This window comes from Ambystoma mexicanum, chromosome 2q, assembly GCF_040938575.1.
Source record: "Ambystoma mexicanum isolate Mex_15411 chromosome 2q, UKY_AmexF1_1, whole genome shotgun sequence".
Lineage (NCBI taxonomy): Eukaryota > Metazoa > Chordata > Amphibia > Caudata > Ambystomatidae > Ambystoma > Ambystoma mexicanum.
The window spans coordinates 849994450-850016777 of record NC_090924.1 but is presented as its reverse complement, the minus strand read 5'-3'; the positions used below and the strand labels follow the sequence as shown (position 1 = coordinate 850016777).

At 45.0% G+C, this 22328-nt stretch overlaps 1 protein-coding gene across 5 annotated transcripts in view; it reads left to right on the top strand.

Annotated features, from left to right (window-relative positions):
* Positions 1-22328, top strand: part of SVIL (supervillin) — a 950451-nt gene that overhangs the window by 672371 nt on the left and 255752 nt on the right. The gene's annotated exons all lie outside the window — the stretch shown is intronic.

The following is a 22328-nucleotide window of genomic DNA, read 5'->3' as shown; positions in this document are numbered from 1 at the left end:
GACACCAGGGACCAGGATTTGAACATATGTGGCTCTGCATTGTCTTGCTTCCAAGACCAACACATCGCCCATAAGCTATCCTATCAAATTGTTAAAATGGGTTTCTAGAATTTGGCTTGGTGGACAGATTTTGAGGCAATCCTAGTTACAGTGAACAGGGGAACTCTGAGAGGTTAACCAAAATCCAATCAAGGAATCAACAGAGAGCAGTTAAGGCTATTTCCCAGGAGAGGGTGAGTGGGGTCAGGGGTCCACAATGGGTCTGCAGAGTGAAACACGCAAATTCAATTTCTCCAGCATTGTATCTTTCATAGATTCACATACTGTGAATATACCCTTTCGATAGGCTGAGAATCCTCAGTAACGTAGATATGTTTAAACTTAAACTGAAAACTTAAGTCACTTTTGTGCTCTAGTATATTCACTTTTCTCATACTGCCCAAAGCCAATAGGAGCATACTACCCTGGTTCCTCCTCTGTCGGCCATCTTCAGATTTTTTTACCACACGTTTGAATTAGGAGTCCTCAAAAATATCTCTCCTATTAATTTTGAGAATTATTCTTTAAATTAATTTCGTAACGAAGATAAATACCATCTTTCGACGACTTGTCAACGTAGTCATCAACAGGAATGGTACTAGAGTCAGACGACTCGTGCCCCTCAACGATTCCCGTTGCGATCCACTCTGCTGCGTTTGTGCCTACTGCATAGCAGAAACTAAGAGAACGAGCCTCTTCAAGGCCTGCCTTCCCTGCAACCTGAATGTTTATATTGAAGATCTGCACAATGACTGCTTATACTGCTTGCCTCCGTATCATCAGGTCATTGAAGAATGTGACATTTGCCAGTCTATTTCCAATAAGACACTCGATGGCTTGGCTTGCCGAAGAAGCCATGCTGCACTTCAGCAGGGTAGGATGACGCAGTGACACAACTCTGCTAAGAGGTAGACGTTGCTTGAAGAGTCTTCCAGGAGCAGGAAAAAGGCACACACAGAAGTGTCCAAAGACAGGCGGTGACCGCCTCAGAGGTTAGACCAGAGACCTTCACCTAAGTTCAGTGCCTCAGCTGCTCCAAAGGACAAGGGGATGCCAGCCCCTTTGCCTCGGTCACTAGATCCCAGCCATTCTACGAAGATTGCACAGTTGTCCAAACCTGTTAGACATTCGTCTTTGTCCACCGTTAGACCGATGAGAAGTCAATGACCAAATCGTTCTCTATTAGGCTAAATTGTTGACAATCACGGCTATCAAACCAACCGCGACTCCGTTCATATCGACACCGTCAGCGGCACATACCGTACCACAAACATCTTTGCTGAAAAGGTCAATGACGAAATGGGCGATTACACGGAAGCCGCTAACTTCCATTGCGCCTTCAGCGCCACGTACCAACTCGTAGTTAACCGCAAACTCTATGGTATCTGTGCTGGTGGAACGTCCAGGCCCTTCATGTCCCAGGGATTGGGTCACCAGTGCAACCAGCGATAGTGGTGGAACCAATCTTGTCTTCCTCTGCTGAAGGGGCCGTGGAGGGTATAATGTCACCCCTGTCAGTCCACCATCAAGACTTGTCTCACCAGAAAGGAGACCCATTTCCTGCAAGGCACCAGCACTGCCACTGAAACCTGCATCACCATGTGGGAAATCAAGCCTCATCAGGCTGCCTATATTGCTGCCATTGGCCCCAACTCCTGCAAGGGATAGATCTATGGCCATTCTTACTACCCTCACTACAGTAGTATCCACCCTACAACAAATGCTTCCAGACCCTTCACCACCCCCAGACCCTAATCGTCAGTGGTCTATGGAGGAGCCCCTGGTCCTTCACGCCCCCTATCCACACCTCCCAGGGAGCAAGGTTTTTCATGCCTTCACGCTTCTCAAGGGAGGAAATGCGGCTAACGGGACCTTTACAAATAACCGACGCAGACACTGATCCAGACTAGCTGGATGATGTGGCTTCCACTCATACATCGGTGACGGGTGCATTTGAGGAATACATTCCATCTAATGGCGAGCAAGATGAAGTCACTGCGAGAGACTCTCCCCCCCACCCCCAGACAAAGTGGGCTTGTTCCAACCGCTAATGGGAAAAGTGTCTAAAATGTTTGGCCTGGCTCCAGAAGGGCAGCGTAAAGAGACCCTTCGATACCAGCATTGGGAACATCAGAGTAAATCCATGATGTCCATCCAATTCCAGGAAGATATCTGGGATGATTGCCTTCTTGCCATGGTGTACCCCTTCTTCAACGCCAGAAAAAGACCAGTTTGATACAAAATTACAGAACCCCTGACACTGCTCCGGTCTGTTTCCACACAGTGTTGATGCCTTATTCTGTGTTCTCCTCTGCGGCCAGGAAAAGATCTACAAATCCATCCTCACCCTGCTCTGTCCCTCCAGACAAAGAAGGCAAATGCCTGGATGCCTTCGGGGAAAAAGGTTCTATCCGCTGCAGCCACCACCATCAAGGCTGTGAATGCGACAGCCATTGTCGTAGGATACGATTGTGAGCTATGGTACAAGCTGGTCCCTATCCTTGAATTTTTGCCCGATGACAAAATATATGAGGCAATAAACATATTCCATGAGGAAGAGCTGGTGTCGAGTGATGCCTCGCCGACCATGGATTCCACCAATTGTACAGTGGGTTGGTGCTTCGCCAACAAGGTTGGCACAAAGCGCCATAATTTGGACCGGAGGTGCAAGCAAAGGTTGTCGACATGCTGTTAGATGGCATAGGTCATTTTGGGAAGAAGGTCGGCCAAACTCTATCATCAAGACTGACACAGAGACCACCCATTCCCTGGGCACATTGTAGTAAAGGCGACAGTCCGTTCCCACAGGAAAGAACCCTTTTAGCAGGACATCATGGGACAAAACTCCCTTTTACCAATCCTCCTCTTACAAGATGCCTGCATACTCCTCAGCCAATCAGTACAGAGGAAAGGCACCCATTGCCTCTATGGTTCCTCCCAGTCCAGGAGCCAGTCGAGCAAGCAGCCTTGATCTGGCCAGGGTCGAACCATCCCACTTCAGTGCCCCAGTGGGTGCTCTCCCCTCCAGCAGGGCCCCTCGCTGGAGTTCATAAGCATATTGCAAGACATTCCCCCATACGCAAGCCGGAAAATCTCTGCCATCTGCTGCTACAAGAGTTGAGTTTTGCTGACCAAGGGGGCAGTGGATAAAGTGCCGGAGACAGAGCTATCGACGGGAGGCTACTTGTGTTATTTTCTGGTAAGGAAAAAGTCGTTTCACAAGTAATACACTAGAATTTAGGGGGTTGGAGGACCATCTTAGATCTAAGAGTGCTGTGAAGGAACCTACGGATCCCTCACTGAAACCCTGCCTAAAGTCTCCTCCCAGATGGCCAGGGAAAGGTGGATGCTTCCTGACTTTGGGGGCGGTGTACTGCGGAAGGATCACCTGGCAGAAGACCGGACTCAGGGTGGTGAGGATATCTTGTGGTATGAGACACAGTATTGCCCTTTGAAAGTAAGTACCTTTATGGGCTGCCAAAACAGGCAATGGCATATTGCCATTTTAATGTCCCTGACACACACATAAGATCTGTGACCCGGGGTACATGTTCTGTTAAATCTGAGCAAGCCTTAAGAACAGAAACATCTTTCAAAGTATTTCAAACACCCTCTTTACTCTCAAAGGTATAATGTAAAAGGATCTAGAAAAAGTGCCTTAAATCCAATATCTTCCTCTGTCACAGCCTATTCTAACAGTCCATCTTTTGATGAGTTTAGAGGAAATAGGTCTACCCTTAAAAAGAACTCCATTCTCAAAAGAAACCACTTTGCTGTAGGGGACTACAAGTCCCGGAATCCGACTAGTACTGGGACGAGGAAGAGGGCTGAAGAGGCATGCAGTTGCAGTAGTAAGGCAATTGAGCCTCGGGAGCAGGCAATTGGAAGGAGAGGAGGGAGCTGGGACTGTGACTGGAATGCAAGCTCTAGCCGTAGGAAGAAGGCATGAGGCTGGCAAAGAAAGCAAAAGTGGGAAAACAAGAGGGACACTGGCATGTGGAGACAGCTGATTTTACGTGTGTGTTTTGAGAGGGTCCTGTTCCCCCAAACTGGCTGTGCAGTGGAAGGTGTGCAGAAGAGCTTCTTTCCGCATGTGAGCCTGATTGCTGTGGTTGCTGCGTAATGAACATGCTGGAGACAGAGGCAAGGAGCAGTTGTCAAGCTGCGAGTCCCGAGAGTGAGAGGGGCTCCATTAACGTGTTGTCAGACCAGAGTCTCCTTCACAGAGTAAGGGCATGGGTCTCAAAGAAGCCATAAGCACTAGAAGTTGTGGCAGAATTCGTAGAAGCAGTACGACCTGCAGAGCATGTGTTAAAGAAGCCAGTGAGTGAAGCACAACGTTACCTTGCGTGAGCATTGCCAGCAACAGTATCCAGTTCTCTGTTCACTCCCGCATGAGTTAAAACGAGTAGAAATTGTTTGTTGAAATACCTGAATAGTGGAAATGTAGCACTAGTGTATATAAAAATAATTTTACTTGGGTAGAAAGCAGCTACTGCTTACATCCACTGTTCACCTTTTGAACAAACGAACTTTCTGAAGGAGTGATCGTGTGTCACCAGTTAAGATGAGTGAACATTGTAAAGCCCATTACCAAATACATAACCTTGATAACACTATTGTTAAAACCTTTAACTTGTAAAAACTACATTGAGTGGTTGCCTGTCCCTAATTGTGATGAAAGACTGAATTTGGTTCTTTACTTTAACACTGCATACCTTTCACAAATAAGAAGTTAAAGTGTATATATTGGTGAAGAGAACAAACATTGCCCAAGCCAAGAGTTTCCCCATATTAATAAAACCAGTCTTTCTCAAAGTTGAAAAGCAATCTAACTGTACTGTGAAGTTACTGACAGTTCAACTGGCCTCAGATACAAGTGTGCGAGCATTGAAGTTAAGGGGCACCAAGGCTTCTGACTAATTACTTGCGCTGATAACTGCCAGAAAGGTGCAGGTAAAGCTGGGGAAACAAAACTGTCTGCTTGTAAAAACTATTTTGAAGTGGCCGCAAACTGTAATGCCAGAGATTGTGTAAGACCGAGAAGTGAGTCTTCAAGGTTTTTATTGTGGCAGATAGATAAGAGGCTGCCCCTTTTGAAGAGAGATATTCAGAGGAAGAGTGCCTTGCCTACCTGAGGGTGTTGAAGTACTTTAAAGTATATCTTGTCGAACCTGTCTAGACGTCCAAATCACTGAAGCTGTGGTAGTAGACTAAAGTACTGAAGCTGGGGTGGTATATCTGGTTGTCAGTAGATGCAACATTGCAGTAGTCTAAACAAGGTGGAGTACTGTGAGGCAACAGTGACTGTTCGCATGGTAAAGCAAGTAGAAGTGAAGTTGTTGAAGTGGAAGCACTGAGAAGTCACCCTGACAAATATACCATTTTGAATTATAAAACTAACTAAAGAAATACTAAATGTTGACCAAGAACTGTGTATTGCTGACAGCGTGGGTATTGCATTTCTTTTTGAACTGTGGTAAATCTTCTTGGAGAGGTGACAAAGCATCATGACCGGGATTATCATTGGTGCTATTTGTTGGAAGTGGAAAGTGGATATTTTACCCAGAAGAAGAGATTTGTTGTCAGGTGAACTTTGGTTAATGAGCTTTTACTTTGAAACATCAAGAACTGGTTTGAAATATTTATTTCTTTGGTTGAACATTTGCAGAATTGACTTTGAATCCTAGGGAAGGGAAATTCCCCAGGTCATTCAGAAACTGTGAATGTTGTTCATGGCATGTTATATTGCCATATTGTATTTGTTGCTTAGAGTGAGGGGTAGTTATCCTGTTATTGTGTTCGCTTAGATTTGGTCAGGCAGGGAATTCCTCAGCTGAGTAGGGACAATAAGGCATTTTTGAACATATTTCTTTTAAGAATAAAATTACATATTTTGATAAATCGTCAAACAGTTGTCCGCCTCACATTACTGACCACTCACAGTACTCCAATGCCTCAAAGTACAAACATTTTGTGTGGTGGCGTTACAACAGGTCCTGTCTCAACTACAGCAGGGAGACTTTCTGGCGTCACTCAACCTCTAAGATGCTTACTTCCCCATCCCTATTCACCACTCGCTGCCGCTAGCTGCAGGTCCTAGTGGCTGGGGTGCACTACCAATTCAAGGCATTACCCTTTGGCCTTTGCTGAGCTAGGTGGGCATTTACCAAATACCTTGCTCGATTGGTTGCTTACCAACATAGTATAGGTGTCCATGTCTACCCATACTTAGATGACTGGCTTGTGAGGTTACGATCTTAAGCCATGACAACAAGGAACACAGCATCCAATATCTGCAGTTACTTGGCTTTTCTGTACATTTCCCAAAGTTGTGCCTGATGCCACCAAGACGAGCTCTTTACCTGGGAACAAAGCTCAAGACGTTGTCCTGTGCTGTGACACCATCGGACAATAGTGTCCTCACGCCTTGCCAAATTAGATATCTCGTTTTGCCTCTGACATCTGTCCGCAGTTACAAGTCCCTGTTGGGCATGATTGTCGTCCTGCATCCCACTGCACATGCGGCCCCTACAGGAATTTCTAGAGGCTCATTGGGGACAGGTGCCGGGATCCTGGGAAGTAAAAGCCCCCCATGTAAAGGGTGTTACTTTTTGTTTGCCTGCCCATCAGGCCACCTTCACGACAGATGCTTCACAGGAGGGCTGGGGAGGCAACTGCCAGGACCTACACTCAAGGGGTCAATGGTCCCAAGATGAAAAGCTGCTGCACATCAATCTGCTGGAACTGAGGGTGATTTATTGGGCCCTCATATATTTCCTCCATATACTGACTGGGATGGTGGTAAGGATATTTACGGACACTGCCATGTACCTGTTCTACATCTGCATGCAAGTTGGGTCGAGATCCCTGCAGTTGTCCAAGGATCCTTAGACCCTTTGGCATTCGTTTTGCAGCACCGCATGTTTCTGCTTCCCCTCCAACTGCCGGGTGCAAGGCATACAATAAGCAGTGTCACATAGCAATTTGCTATGCAATTCTGTAGGTTTGCTAATTAAATTGACAAGTGTGTAGCAAAGGTAGCTATTTAAATTACCTTGTTGAATGAAAGCACAGCTCACCCTGCATTCCTTTCTTGCCCTTGGGTGGCTCTACAATTGCAAACCAGTGCCCATTCATGCAGCAAACCTTTTACATTTTGCAGACTCCTCTCACCAATGTCTTACCTCAGTGGTACACGTGTTGCTCATTTTGTGTCTTGGGTACAAATAACTTCTGGTGACGTTCTAAATATTAGTACAACACTGCTTAACAAAAAGGTCATATAGCTTTGAAGTCATACCAATGATACATAAGGCGCTATATAAATGCCAAATAACATGACTAATCAAAAATATTTTAATTGGCAAACTTGGCTAATCAATTTAAAAAAAAATGTATTCCTTGGGACTCTCTCTCTCTCTCTGCAGTGAGTTGCACTCTAGGACCGGGCGGTGATCAACTTCACCATTTGTTCCAGACTTGGTGCACGCCGGAGATGGACCTTTTTACAACCTACAACAACTTGCATTACAAATGCTTTGCCAGCAGGTTTCGCCATCTGGTAAACCAGGGGATGCCTTTCGCGTTTCCATTGGAAGGGAAGTTCTTGTACACATTTTCCCCAATCCCATTGGGGCCTCAAGTTCACCACAATTTTCAGCAATTCCACCCAGGTCGATACCAAACTAGGCTCTGCTATCCAGGAACCAGCGAGCAGTGTTTCACCACGACCCGGCCTCACTCAATTTGATGGCCTGGTTCCTGTTTTCTAACAGGCTCTTTCTACTTTGGCATGTTGCAAAAGGAAGTGAAATCGTTTTCAGGTATGGTGCAGAAGCCAACATCTGTGTCTTTGCACCATACATCTGCAGGACTTTTCACCAAATGTACGGTCCCTGGCGCACTCAGTTTTGGCACATTCCATCAAGGTGCATTTGGCTGCGATTTCAACCCCCACTCCGAACCCCACCCCAGGTGCAACCAGTCACTGGGAGTCCCTTTCCTCTGGTAACACCGGCTTGTGAAGTAATTTTTGCATGAGTGGTTCAGGTCCTTTTCGCCTGTCAAGCGCCCAGTGCCAGCATGGGAATTGAACATAGTCATGTGAAGGCTGATGAAACCACCCTTTGAACCTCTGCACAAGGCTCCCCTCAAACATGTCTCTTGGAAGACTGCCTTTCTGGGAGCTATACCATCGGCCAGAAGACAGGGTGAGATTCAAGCTTTTACTGCCAAACGCCTTATTTTACATTTCATAAGTCTAAAGTGATACTACGCACTAACCCTACGTTTATGCTGAAAGCGCCTTCCACCTTAATGAACCAGTGTTCTTTGGCACGCCGGCTGAATGTTCATTACATTCCTTGGATGTGGTAACAGCCCTTAAGTACTTTGTTGCTCATACAAAGTCTTCAAGTCAGGCAGACCAACTGTTTGTGACATTTGGACCGTCAGGACCAATGGAAGGCTCTGTCTAAACCTTCCATGTCTAGATGGATTGCAGCTTGCCTTTCCTTAGGCCATCAACAGGTTGGCAGGCTGCTTCCAGGCAGGCCCCAAGCTCACTCCACCAGGGCAGTGGCGACTACTACTGCTTTCCTCGCTGGGATTCTGCTGCTGGACATTTTCCAGGCAGCCACTTGGAGATCGATGCACACGTTCACCAAATTGTACTGTGTTGACAGGGATTCTGCGGCGGTGTCCAGTGTTGGCCAGTCAGTTATTCGGAACCTGTTTGCGTGAGGTAGGATCGTCACCAGTGGTAAGTTTTCTGCATGGCGCTTGCTTCCACCCATATTTAATGATTTAATACTGCTTTGTAATCTATTCACAGCATGTGAATCTGAGAGATCCAATGCTGGAGAATGAATAAGTTAATTACCTGTAACTCCTGTTCTCCAGCATTGGTGTCTTTCATATATTCACACGCAACTGACCCCCTCCCCCCCGGCACCTTTTCTTTGGCTCCTACTGTCACTTGCATGCACTTGCCAAAATCTGATAATGGCTGACAGAGTAGGAGCTAAGGGAGTATGTTCCTACTGGCTGTGGGCTATATGACCCAAATGTGAGGGACTTGGCCAACTTTCTCAAACAATCGATTGAATGGTACATTTGACCTATTACGGCCAGTACCATTCGTTCAATTTTTCAAAAATCGAACCTGAAAAGCAGGGGTTGCAGTGGTGTCCCCCGCTTCCTCAATATTGGAGGCGGGGGACAAAGAAAAGAAAAAGGGCCCCTGCAGAGTCTGATACGACACGCGTTAGAGCGACGAAACTGATGCCGCAGGGTACAGGAGAGGCGACAGACGGAGAAAAAGGTAATTGGGAGGTGGGGGGATGTACTAGGGAATTGGTGGGACATGGGTTTTATTTGTTTGGCCGTGGTAAAAACGTGTTTGCAGCGAAATTGACTACGGTCAATTCCGCTGCTTAAAATTCTATCGTGGTCAAACATCCCAAATTCAAAGTGACTATAATAAAGCACAAAAGTGACTGAAGTTTAAACTGCTCTGTTACCAATGATTCCCAGCCTAACGACGGGGAATATTCACAGCATGTGAATCTATGAAAGATACCAATGCTGGAGAACACGAATTACAGGTAAGTAACTTATTCCTTAGACGAGAATGTATAAACGTACTATAGTTTTTCTATGACTTAAACGCACACTAAAAAATAAAACTAGACAGTGATAATATCGCACAACACTCGATAATAAACATAAATACATTCACCCTATGTTCTTAAAATGCAATTAATGACTTAAATCGACAAGCGGTAAGTAAAGTAATGCAGTAAGAGGGAACCAAGTCACAAGTGGTATTCCCTAGGTTTAGCAGTACAATGCCTAAGAGGAGTGGGGCCTTGTGCCAAAAAGAGACCATGCTTGGCCCAGAATGTATCTGATGCTTGTAAGCTACTTGTGTTAGTGATTGTTCAAAAGAAGAGATGCAACAAAGTTACTGGATAAAATGTTTCCTTTATCTTTTAGCTTCTATTACTCGGGTGCCATGGCCAAAAAGCAGAGGAATGGAAGGCTAAAAAGAGACTTGTTCCAATGTTATCCTATGGAGGGCAAGGGAGACAAATGCTTTGTTATGCAAGATTGTATATAATAAACCTGTGGGAGACTACACCAGCCTTGTCCTCTTGCAATAGGTAACCCATCCTTTGGTATAGGCATGTACTACACAAATTGGTAGAGTGACTGGGCAGACAGGCTTATCTCAAGAGGTGTCAATGTGAGCTGTAGGGTTGCAACATAGTTTCACAGTGACAAGTATTCAAATAACACTTATACTAAGGTTTCTTGATTAAATAATTATTAATTTAAGTCGGTTGAATAAGCCTTCTGTTAGGCAAGATTGTATGCAATACCCTTTGGGTGCACTACAACAACCCTGACCTACTGGCAATAGGAACCCAACCTTTGGTATAAGTCTGTACTACACAGGTCGGTAGCGTGTTGAGCAGTCAGGCTTATCTCAAGAGGGGGTCAATGTGAGCTGTAGGGGAATTGCAGAAAGATTCACAGTGGCAAGTATTCAAATAAACTCTTACAAACCAGGTTTCTTGATTAAACAATTATTAATGTATTTAACAGTCAGTTTGAGTAGGTTTTCTCCAGAAAGGGGCAATAGAATATTAACGCACAAATACACTTCAAAATACACACTCTTAGTTTCTCTAAATCCACAAATGCCCATTTGGGATAGCACACAGACAATTCCTACACCCTCAGGTGACTTAAATAACTAGGACACTGTGGACATTAAGATGTCACTGTTGCATTTAGAGCAGTACTTAGAAGTATGTCAGAGAGGTTATGTAGAACACAACAAGTCATCACACAAATATTCTGAAGCAGGGAAGTACTTTTTATACCCCCCAATGCAAAGTAAGTTAACCCCTTTGTGCAAGGAAGACAAAACCCAATGTCGGAGGGAAGAAGAGTCATTCAGGGAGCCAGGACAGGCAAAAGTCAATTGGACAAAAGTCTAGGTGAGCTGAAGCAATTCTTGCAGGTAGGTAAAAGTCTTGCAAAATGTTTTAGAAGTCTTTGTAGAAAAGAAGAAATCAAAGTAGGGTCAAACGCTGACTAGGCTTGTGAGGTAAAGAAGCTGTTATCAACTCTACAGACGCAACCAAGACAAGTCTCCACTGAGAACAAGTGAGGTTACACAACAAGCGGTAAGTTCTCTTAGATTGTACAGTACCTTTGCTTAGAAGAAATTGTTCCAGCTGGCTTCTGTTCCTGTGCAGCTGTGCAGGTCCCCTTTTCCTGGGCCTCAGTCGTGGGGACAAGAGGGAGGACTTCTGGAGGACTCTTGCACTGCAACAGGATGGTCGGTGACAGAAAAGAACCAACTTCTAGTCAGTGGCACTTCACGGTTTGAGATGGACTTTCCTTGCATCTGGAGTCCAGCACTCTGTTGAGGTGGCTCAGGCTTGGTCAGTCCTGTTTCGAGTCCAGAGGATATTCCTGGAGCTCTTGGCCAACTGAAAAGCAACGCACACGATCTGGTGTTCCTCTCCGTGGCTCTTCGGTTTCCTGCAGCAACTGCAGTGGAAATGCAACCAGCTTCGAGAGGATGTCCAGGTGTCTTACTTTAGAGTTCATTGGTCCCACCAACTCAAGGGAGAAGTTGTCCTTGCAGGGCTTCTCTAGTCGAAGCAAAATTCAGAGCTTCAGCACAGCAGCAGGGCTTCAACGGGCAAACCAACGGTCCAGGAGTTGCAGCAGGTGTCTCTTCCAAGTGGTTCTTTGGATTCCTTCGTCCAGTGGTCGACTATGCCTGCAAAGCTAAAAAGCTTCCCCTTTTATGCAGATTTCTCCCATTCATTCCAGCCTATTTGTCAGTCACCCAGCAGGTTGGCTGTCCTTGCCGGACAGCCAGCCAGCCTACCACCTAAGAGTGCATTTCTGTCTCCTAGGAAACCAAGCACGGGGAGTTTCGGGCACCTCCCTCGCTTCCTGCCGCTCGCCAGACAACCTGGACCCAGAGGCGGGTTTCCCTCGTGAATCCCGCCGAAGACTAAATGAACAAAGGGACCAAACCTGGTTTGTCGCGCAGAGTAAATCTCAAGAAGGACCTTTCCACAAAGAAATGGTGAAAAAAGACCAGGCCATTTTGACAAAAATGGCACCCTTGGGTGCTTTACTGCAGCTACGAACGCAGCTTGCAGTAAAAGCACACCACGGTAGTTAAAAGTAAACCACTGCCACAAGCCATTCATCGAGGAAAGAGTAACATAAACATTTTACATGAGAAGCTAGACATAGGGTATACTTAGTAACCCCTCCAGCACCCTATTGTAAGATAGTGTGTGCTGGGTCTAGAGAGTTACAATTTAAGTAAAGACAATTTCACTTCACTGCTCTTGGAAACAGTAGTATCCAAAAGAAGTATTTAAAGCTTTGGGAAATCTAAAAGACCTCCCCGTGCCACTGCACTGAAGGTGCTGTGTGGTACAATGTAAAAGATGATGCTAAGTAGTTCCTTCTGAAAAAATAAAGATGATGCTAAGTAGTTTCTTCCGAAAAAATAAAGATTTTTAACCAAGTAAGCACAACAAACAATTCAGAGGCCATTTGAATAGTATAGGCACACAACATATTTTTACTAAAAGATTTAGACCTGAACTGCAATGTTACTTGATAATTGGAGTCTTGTGCATGGACCTAGAGCATGAATATTTTGTCAGAATTATACCCAATTGATGTAGTCATCTATTGGTTTCTCCTTTAAGTGTAAGCACAGCAATTACAATTACCACACTACAAAGGAGCAACTAAAGAAACCTGGGGGATTGGAATAGCTTTGAATATTGTGTGAAAGATTGAGGAATATGCAACAGGATTGAAGAAATCTATAATCTGAAACTAAATTCTTCCATTCCCTGAAATGACATAATTTTATTCGAAGTCCTATTCTGTGGAATGCTGTACAACCTTTTCCTCAAACTGCTAGTTTTTACCAAAGTAAAGACCTCAGCACTCCAGGCAGTGTCCTTCTAAAAACAGGCTTTGGACTCTGAGCTCTACGTCCTTTGCTTACCACATTAATACATGTTAACCCTGCTGCAACAGTGATTTGCAATTCATAACAGAGCATATCATAGCCTAGCCAGCATGCAAGCTAAATTGAAGTATGATTGCAAAGGGATGGTAAAAATGTGAATTACAATGCTGTTAACTAGGGTTCAATTTTAGTGTGTTGTTTTTTCCCCCTCAAATGAAAACATATTAATTTCAGTCACCTCAAGGTCATGAACTGAAGTGACTCTTCCAAATGGATTTAGAGCTGTATGCCTCAACCCTCCCCCCCCCCCCCCCCCACTGATCTCCATCCCACCCAATCAATCCTTGGTGTCCAGTTGTAGTCGGTCCAATTCCATACACTCAATTTAAACAACTTTACAGAGGCATGTTTGTGTGCAACCATATATTTTATTTTAGAAGTTATTTCCAATTCTAATACTAAAAAGAATGAAAGAAAATACTTTAGTAGAGAAATGGATGGCCATCTATTGATCTAATAACACATTCACCATGAATGAATTTGCTGAAGGTTTCCTTGAAACTGAGTAACTCAAGGTTTCTGAAAAAGGTTGTTGGGGAGAATTATCATGTGTATGCTTCATCCCCTCTCCTAGTGAGACCCCAAGCATTTTTTGCTGGACTTCCGTTCTATCCTGAATGAGTGGAGTCTCGTTCCACTCCTTATTTGCTCTGACTTTCGGGAACTCTGTTCTATGTTTCACCTTTACCATACAGTCTACTTTCCTCCATGTCTTTTAAGGCATCTGTGTTTTACTTTTGCAGCACACAGCTCCTTATGGGCAGTGTTGCCGTGAACTTTTGAGTTCTCCTTTTGAGATTCTTTTTTTATCCTTATGAACTACAGTTTGTAAGGATAGGGGCATACTTTGTATCCCTCCTAAAACATTATACTACGAGAGATTGGCACACACCATCTTATGTGGAGTGCCAAGGGGATACCTAGTATCCCCATTTTCTCTGCTCCTGTGACTTTCTAGTCACACAGACAACCCTATAGTTACGGCTGGTGGCAGTGGACGTGTTGTAACAACTACTGTGCCATTCTGTTACCGCAGACTCTATTCACAGTATTGGTTGTGCACAATATGGTCACCTATGTTCCAACATGGTGGCACCTTTCTTATTTTGCCATTTCTAGCATGGTTGTCCTTTTGTTAGCCCTTCTACCATTTTGGGAGGGGGAGGTCTGTGTGCGAGTATTGCCTTTGCGGGGAACCATTGTGTCTTCGCCTAGGCTCCGGTGTGTCTGGGTAGGTAGGAGGTGAGGTAGGAGTTATTCGCTCCCCTGCCCATTGGCTGCCTGAGTGCCTGAATGGAACCAGTGCCCACTTGGGCGAGTTGGAGGTGGAAGAGTGCTGGCTTTCCTGATTGGAAAGTCATCTGCCCCAATCTGTAAACTGCTGAGAGAGATCGCAGATGTGTGTGTGATGAAACTGAATAAAAGGTGAGGTTCCAGAGGACCAGAGATGCCTGCAGAACCTTTGCATCACCGGGAAGTGACCAATGCTGTCCTTACCCAGTTTTCTATGCCACACGAGAGCTCCAAAGAGGACTCATCCAATTTGGCGGGTGGGACCAACCAGCCCTGAAACGAACTACAAACTGAGCCATCTCCCGAGGTGCTGTGCCTTTCCAGAGATACAGAATGTGAATACCAGGACACCTCCAACCCATTTGCAGTGCCATGTCTTTGAGAGACCAAATCCTTCCAAATCTTTGCTGAGCTCCAGGTGAACCTCCAGAAACACAATCCAACTCATCCAAGTCCCCTCACCAGACTGCAGGACTCAGGAATCGACAAAGATCACGACTAAACAAGTACCGTCCTTAATTGGTGCTGAGAAAAAGGCGCCAAAACCACAGACTTACGATTGAAGACTAAGAAATCCATGCAAAGGGTCCTCTCTCTCGCTCTCTCGAGACTGCTGCTGAGACAGTCCATTTGCCACAAGACCAAGGAATCCGGAGACTGGGTCCGTCGCTACTTCACCGAGGAGAATCCAGCCACAAACATTTCTTCTAACCTAAGGTACTGTGGGGTGAAAAGGTTTTCCTTACCGTTAACCAAGAAATCCCTCCAGAGTATTGCAGAGTGCGTGAAGAGGTGTACAAGGTGTCCCACTCTTACCTCCGACCCAAGCTGCCAGCTTGTGTCCCTTTAGTGCGTCCTTTAACAGGTTCTCCATTCACTCTTCTAGTATCCTTATCTAGAGACTGAAAGTATCCACAGAAACGTTTTCTGTTCTGCTGCTTTGTAAGACTTTGAACCCTCTCCCATCTGACTTTTACAATGTTAGGGATCAAACTTTAAAAGCTTTAGTTTGCTAAGAAACCACCTTTAGAACGATGAGCTCTGCTACTGTGTGACTAACCAACCTTTTTCCTTCCTAACTGACTTTATTTTATGTGATTTTGCTAACTAAATAAAATTACTATTTATCTTTTGTCTTAACGCGAGTGTGCGGCTGTACTGATAATACAGTAGAACTGTCATTAGTGTCAAACTCTAACAATTGTACCGCAAGCAACTACCAACTAAGCAGTGGCCATTGAAAAGTATTTCTAAATGATATTTTGTGTGCCGGCTAAGTGATATAAGTATTTTAAGACCTTATTTGTGTAAATATAATTTATATTTTAATATAGCTTTATTGGTGTGTTTCTTTGAACTATTGTACTAACTGGGTTCAGTGTACTTACCTACAGCTCACATCTTCTGCCTACAAACGTGACTACTATCCCACTCTACCAAGGTTCCTTGAGTAGTACAAGTTTATACTAAGATTTGGGGACATGTATGCCGTAAGGATAGTTTTCTGACGTCTTACCTCAAGTGGACATTAGGAAAACTCCCCTAACAAAGGCTTTAGGGAATGTCTGATCCAGGACAGGGCTTTAGGTTTGTTTTCACCTTGCCTTGTCTCTTCAGATCTAAACCCAGACCAGGTTTTTGTTATCAGACTGAGCTCAGTGAATGATCCTACATGTGGTTGAAATGTAATGTTAGTTTGGAAATACCCTTTAAATTAGTTAGAATCTGGAAATTTTCCTCATGCCCTCAGCACCCTGTTTAAAGATATTAGTGGTATTAACCTTGGGTTCCAACATTACCAGTTTCGTTCCATTTTAGGATCATCAGTTAAGTAAACAACTCAATGTGACACAACTGAAATAAAATCCTATTAATTGTACTCAAGCTGGGCACTCAGATCAAGGGTTTCGGTGCGAGGCAGCATATTACCCTCTTCAATAAGCCAGAATATGTTGGCATTGAAATGTTGCCAATCCCAGGCCACTCCCTCCCGTTTACAGAGTTGTCCTGCTAGGCTAATATGATAGATGTACTAATTTCTTAATGCCTACTCCCACTGCCGCATATGAAATTTCTTTTGCTAGCTTCTCAGCCGGCAGTCTCCTCTTTGTCTTGTTAATCGCAAATATCTCACTTCTCCGTCTAAGGAATGTTTGTCACTCTGGGATCTGTGTTTGCCATGCCATTGCACACAAGGAAACCTTTGAATTGAGACAAAATATATTGCATTTGGTGTAAGAGCAGTTTTCAGCTCCTTATTGAATTTCAGGAGGGCATGCTGTAGACTATGATGGACTCAGCTTGTTTTGTGATGGCGAGTCTACAATAGCCAAGTATTTGCCTATGTATCATTTTTAGCAGAATGACAGATTTATTGGGCCCATGTTTGTTTGGTTGATTGAGTGCTGGCCTAGACTGGTCGGTGGAGATAAGAGTACCAAATGCACAGAGTTGTACATAGAGACATCAGGATGGTCCTGTGTTCCATTGGGTATGATTACAGCAGTATAGTGCTGTTGCTAGATCTTTGTTGTGTTTTAACAGTTCATGTATTTATTTTGTGTATTTATTTTTACGCCAAGTTTAACCATGCGTCACTTTTAGATAGAACTGTGAGGATTAACCAAGCATTGCACTCTGAGAGAACTGAAGTTTAGCCAGGCGCCACACCTAGATAGAATTATGAAGTGTATCCATGCTTCTTATTTAGATAGAATTGTGAAGATAGTCTCTTGTCACAACAGATAGGGCTGTGTAGACTAGCCACATAGATGAATTTAGCAAGTAGCCAAAGCACTAATTACCCTGCTTCTATTTCCTCAAATACACCACCCAAACACTATACACGCCCACTGAGCTAGCCAGCCCATACCCTAACACACACCCAACACAAGCAACATGCACAACAAACAAACCCGGGCACTGGAAATAATCCAGTACGGAGACCAGCCAGTGCGCACAACCATAAACACCTGCCAATCTACACATAAAACACACATACACACCCCAACATACATCGCATAGAAACATCTTAGGCATTGGACCCTACCCGTACAGCTACAAGCCAGTGCATGCAACCTACCATCTGCAAGTCAGCACACACATGCCAGTTTCTCCTGGTTCTGGACCTATCCTATCATTCTTCCCTCACTAACCAACCCTGTCCTCTTTCTTGCAGAGCCACATTAGCGCCTGGAGACTGCTCTCGGGTTGTAGCGGTGCACAGTATTAATCAATTCTCTCTAGGCTTTCTTTTTGCATGGATTTTGCTTGATCCTGAACTTAATAGCACTAGGTTCTCACAGTTGTGGAGAAGAGATTTAGGTCGCTTTGTGTATTATACAAACTGTGTGCTGCACCATTTATTTTTAAATACCTTTAAACAGAGTTGCCTGCTACCTCAACTTCAATCGTCTGGTTCCATAGTGAGCAAGTCACCACTCTCTGCTGGGGTTTTCTTGCTATGAATGTACGTTTGCATTTACACAAATGTTCTATGAAGTGTGATGGGTAAGTGTGAATTTTTGCACCACTCGGTCACCTCTTCTTTCTCTCATGGTACTTTAGTACTGAAAATTCTTAATCTAAATCTTGTAATTTTATGATGGAGCAATATTCTAGATTTTATGGCTCCAGGAGCAGCCACACTTTGGTTGCCATTGAATAGCCACTCTGGATTAGTTTGGCAGCTTGTATTTTATTTATTGAACAGTCACAATGTCCTTTGTCACAGAAATGGCCTGCGTAGGCGACCATTTAAATAGCCTGTGGGAGGAGTACATTTACAAAGGGCAGGGTGTAGGGGTGAATGTCTGCTTGAGCATAAGGCATGCGATGGGGGTGTTGCAGAAGGACCTAAACAGGGATGAAGACCGGATACAGATAGAAATGTACATTTGCGACATAGTGCCTGAGCAAGCAGTTTACATTTAGAGCTCTGTATACAATAGTGTGGCATTAAAATGAGGTGGTAAGCCGGGGTCAGTTGATGGCAGTTGGGTGCTTCTTTGTCCAGTAGGTGAAGTTCAAGTCTGGTTTTCAAAAGTTCAACTGATATCGCTTTTGTTAGGGGAGAGGGAGCAAAGCTGTAGGTGGGCTGAAGATTGCCTGTGTAGAGCTGCGGCAGTCTCCAAAAACTGTCCTTTTTCTGGGGTGCTGCTGGGGCTTCCTTCAGACCCACACAAATTAGCACCCGTAGCGCTTTTAATGTCAAGAGCCTGATCGCACACAAGTGACTTGAGGTAGGGATGGAGAGATTACCACGCTGCGAAAGAAACTTAGTTTGATGTCTTTGCTGTCACTTTACTGGTAGGATGTTATCTTAAATATACAGAAACGCCAGTGTGTTATGTACTCAGAAGGGTTGTAGGCTTGAATCACTGTCACATATATGCCATGTATACAAATGTGTTTGTTCTTATGTTCCAAAAGTCCCTTTGTTTTTATGCAAAGCACCAGTAGTGTACATTGGTGCTGTTTTGTCCACCTTCCCTTTTTTCATGGTGCACTTGTGGGTGATTTCAGGGTCGGCTGAAGATGCATGGCAGCTCCTGGTGGCCGCTCACTCCCCCTTTCCCTCCCCTCCCCTACCTCTCCTGTGGCAACTGTATGCTGCATGGATTATAATGGTGACCCCTCCTAGTGTAAACTTCAATGGGTGATTTCTCTGGTGTTACCATTGAAGGAATCTAACATGAGTCACAGTTTGAACTTCATTATTCTGCAAGTATACTTCCTGCCACACATCAAAGACCTGAAGCAGGCTAAAACATGATAGGCTTAAGGTAACACCTTTAGGTCGGTCTTTGGCCAGCAAAGGCACATTTAAAGCAACACAGCCTTTAGTTTGAGAAGACTGGTGCCGCCCTAGGGAATATGTGCATATTATTTACCCTTCCTTGGAGTGGGTTAATAGCTACAGATTATTGAAGGACAGGCAAACTGCAGGGGGAGCTGAAGCCCTAAATGGGCAATTAAGAAAAGGTCATAAGCGCACTGGGCCTGGATAATCTATTCTCATTTTATCCAGGGGTGAGAAAGGGGGTTATATATAGACAGTATTTTTTTTAGAAAATAAACAAGACCACCGGAGTCAGTGCTGAGTGACACAAAATGCATGTTTGCAGGACCTTGTGATGTATTATTTGTTTGGGGCATGTGGCCGATGCCACCAGCCTCTCCTTAAGGCCACACCCGGCACAATTTGGCAACGCCCCTTTTTCCAGATCCCTCCCTCAATTTTATATTCATTTTAAAGCACTGGGAGAATACATTCCAGTGAAGAGAGGCAAGTGAGAAAGAATGAAATCGGAGAGGCACAGCATGTGGGTTAGATGACAAAGGTCGAGAAGAGAAGCGAGGCACAGAGTTGGAGAGCAATGAGATGCATTTAGCAAAGTTGAGTGACAAGACATGGATAGATTTGTAATAGTAACTTGAAGAGGGGTTTTGAAAGTGTTTTAGGGCTAATCAAGCGACTGGTTGCTAGGAGGCAGCTGGTGAAGCATTCTGAGATACCACATGGAAAGGCAGGAAAAAGGATTTCGGTATTGTTTTCCTAGGTCGGAGGTGTAGAGTATATAGAGAGGAGTCTGTCAAAGACTGACTTGTTGTTGAGTTTTTATAGTGTACAACAGGCCTCAGAGCACAAAAGGAGAAATCAAGCAGAAGAAACCAAGCTAATCATTAGAATTAAAGTATGTTTTTAATGATCTGATGGGTATATAACGTGCTTAACCAAGAGGTTTCGAAGCACTGACCCTGGGATGGAACCTGTGTGGCTCTGTGTTGTCTTGCTTCCAAGGTGAGCACATTACCGCTGAGCTATCCTTCCGAGACAATGCTTCCTTAAAGCTGGTGATGTTGGCTAGGTTGCCAATGTAGGGGTTGTGGGGGTGGAATTCCCTAGTGTGGGGGTGTAAACTTGGAAGCGGGTACCGCCAATTCAGTTAAGCTTAAGTATAGGTACAAAGAGTTTACTGGCTCCACTGGAGTGAAGGGTGTGCTTGGTGGAGCCTTGAGGACGGCTGTTAAGATACTGAGGGGCCTTGTTGGCCATGTATTTATAGGTGAGGGTAAGTATTTTATGTAAAACGCGATGGCCAGTGCAAGGATCTTCTGCAATCAGAAATATGATCCCGTGGGCCAAGATTGCAGACAACTCTGAAGGCCCAATTCTCCAGCCTTGGTTCATTCATAAATTCACATGCTGTGACTATTCCCATTCATCATGCTGGGAATCCTCGGTAACATAGAGCAGTTTACATTTTAACTGAAACTCGTTTGTGCTCCATTACTGTCATTTTTGGGTCATACTGCCCACAGCCAATAGCAACGTTTCCCTGAACTCCTCCCCTGTCAGACATCTTCAGATTTTTTACTTCACGTTCATGTTGGGACTCGTCAAATTTCATCTCTACAGATTATTTTGCTTAAACAAAGACTTTTACTACAATTTCAATAAAACATCACCTTTTTTCAGTGACTCACAATGACTGGCGAGGGTGCAGAGTCCGTAGACCGTTCCAGACGGCAGTAACTTTGACTTTTCCATTGTCTGTGCAGTTTGGGACTACCTCTTGGCTGAATCCATGAGGAAGAACCTGTTCCAGGCATGTGCCCACTGTGGGCTAAAGAATGTCAACATAGAAGATCAACACCACGCCTGTCTGTCTTCATCCCCACCATGTGATCCAGGATTGCGAGATCTGCCAATCCTTCTCAAACAGAACGTTGTGTGATCATCACCAGCATCTTTTGGCGTGGCTCAAGGATGCTGGCGGGGCCTCGAACTCCACTTCTGTACGGAGCCATGCCTCTCTACGGCAGGGCAGGGCAGGACAGCCCAGCGAACCACATCCACTAAGAGGTTTAGGTCACATGAAGACCATGCCAGTGCAGGAAGAGGCACAGGGGGGGGGACGACCAGTCAAGGTCTTCTCAAAAGGACCGGTGATCACCTAAGGAGGTTTGAAGGAAAAGAGAAGCCATGGTCTTTTTTCCCCGCCTGATGGAGGCAACCCTGTCAAGTAAGTAAACAATCGACGACGGAGACAACAATAACAACGAGCAAGCAAGCTACACAGTCAAAGACCTCAATGACGACTACTACGTTGATGAAAGTACCCCTTTAAACAGTGTTTTCTTGCATGGTCACGACCATCGCGCCATCAACTTTAACAACCACATCCACCCCTGCCAACACAGTGTCAGTGCTGACAGCGCTACCTCGACCATCATACCCTGAGTTTGGAGTGGGGGTACTCCCAGAGAGAACCATTATAGTGGAACCAAGTCTCTCTTCCTCTGAAGATTTAGAAGAAAGGGATGTTTAACGTTTCATGCCATCTCCCTTTTCACCGCAACTCAAGACACCACGACTTCCTAGGGGCATCCTAGGCCAATACGTGGGGAGGTGAGCCTGATAAACTTACCAGTATTGCCACCCTAACACCCAACCCCCCACAGGGCGAATTACCTCCGGTGCAGCCTGCTCCGCAACTGCCTCCACCTAGGGACGTGTCTTTGGACATTTTTTCCACCCTTGCTACTCTGGTGGCTACATTACAACAAAGACTTCCAGCACCAACCCCGGTGCCGCCACAGCGGCCTCTTGCAGATGTCCCTGGACCATCGTGGCATCAATGCACATGTCACACACACTGACAAATTTGAGGATTTAGTCCCGGCCGATGGGGGACCGGATGAAACCCCTGTTGGGGGACTGGCCACCAGATGAGGTGGGTGCTTTCCATGGGCTTGTGGGCAGGGCAGCAAAAATGTTCGGCCTCACCCCGGTGGAACAACACAAGGGCAGTCTCCTATACCAACGGATGGAGCAACAGTGATCTGTCATGTCCATTCTGCTTTTGAAGGATGTTTGGGAGGATGGCACATACCTCCATGG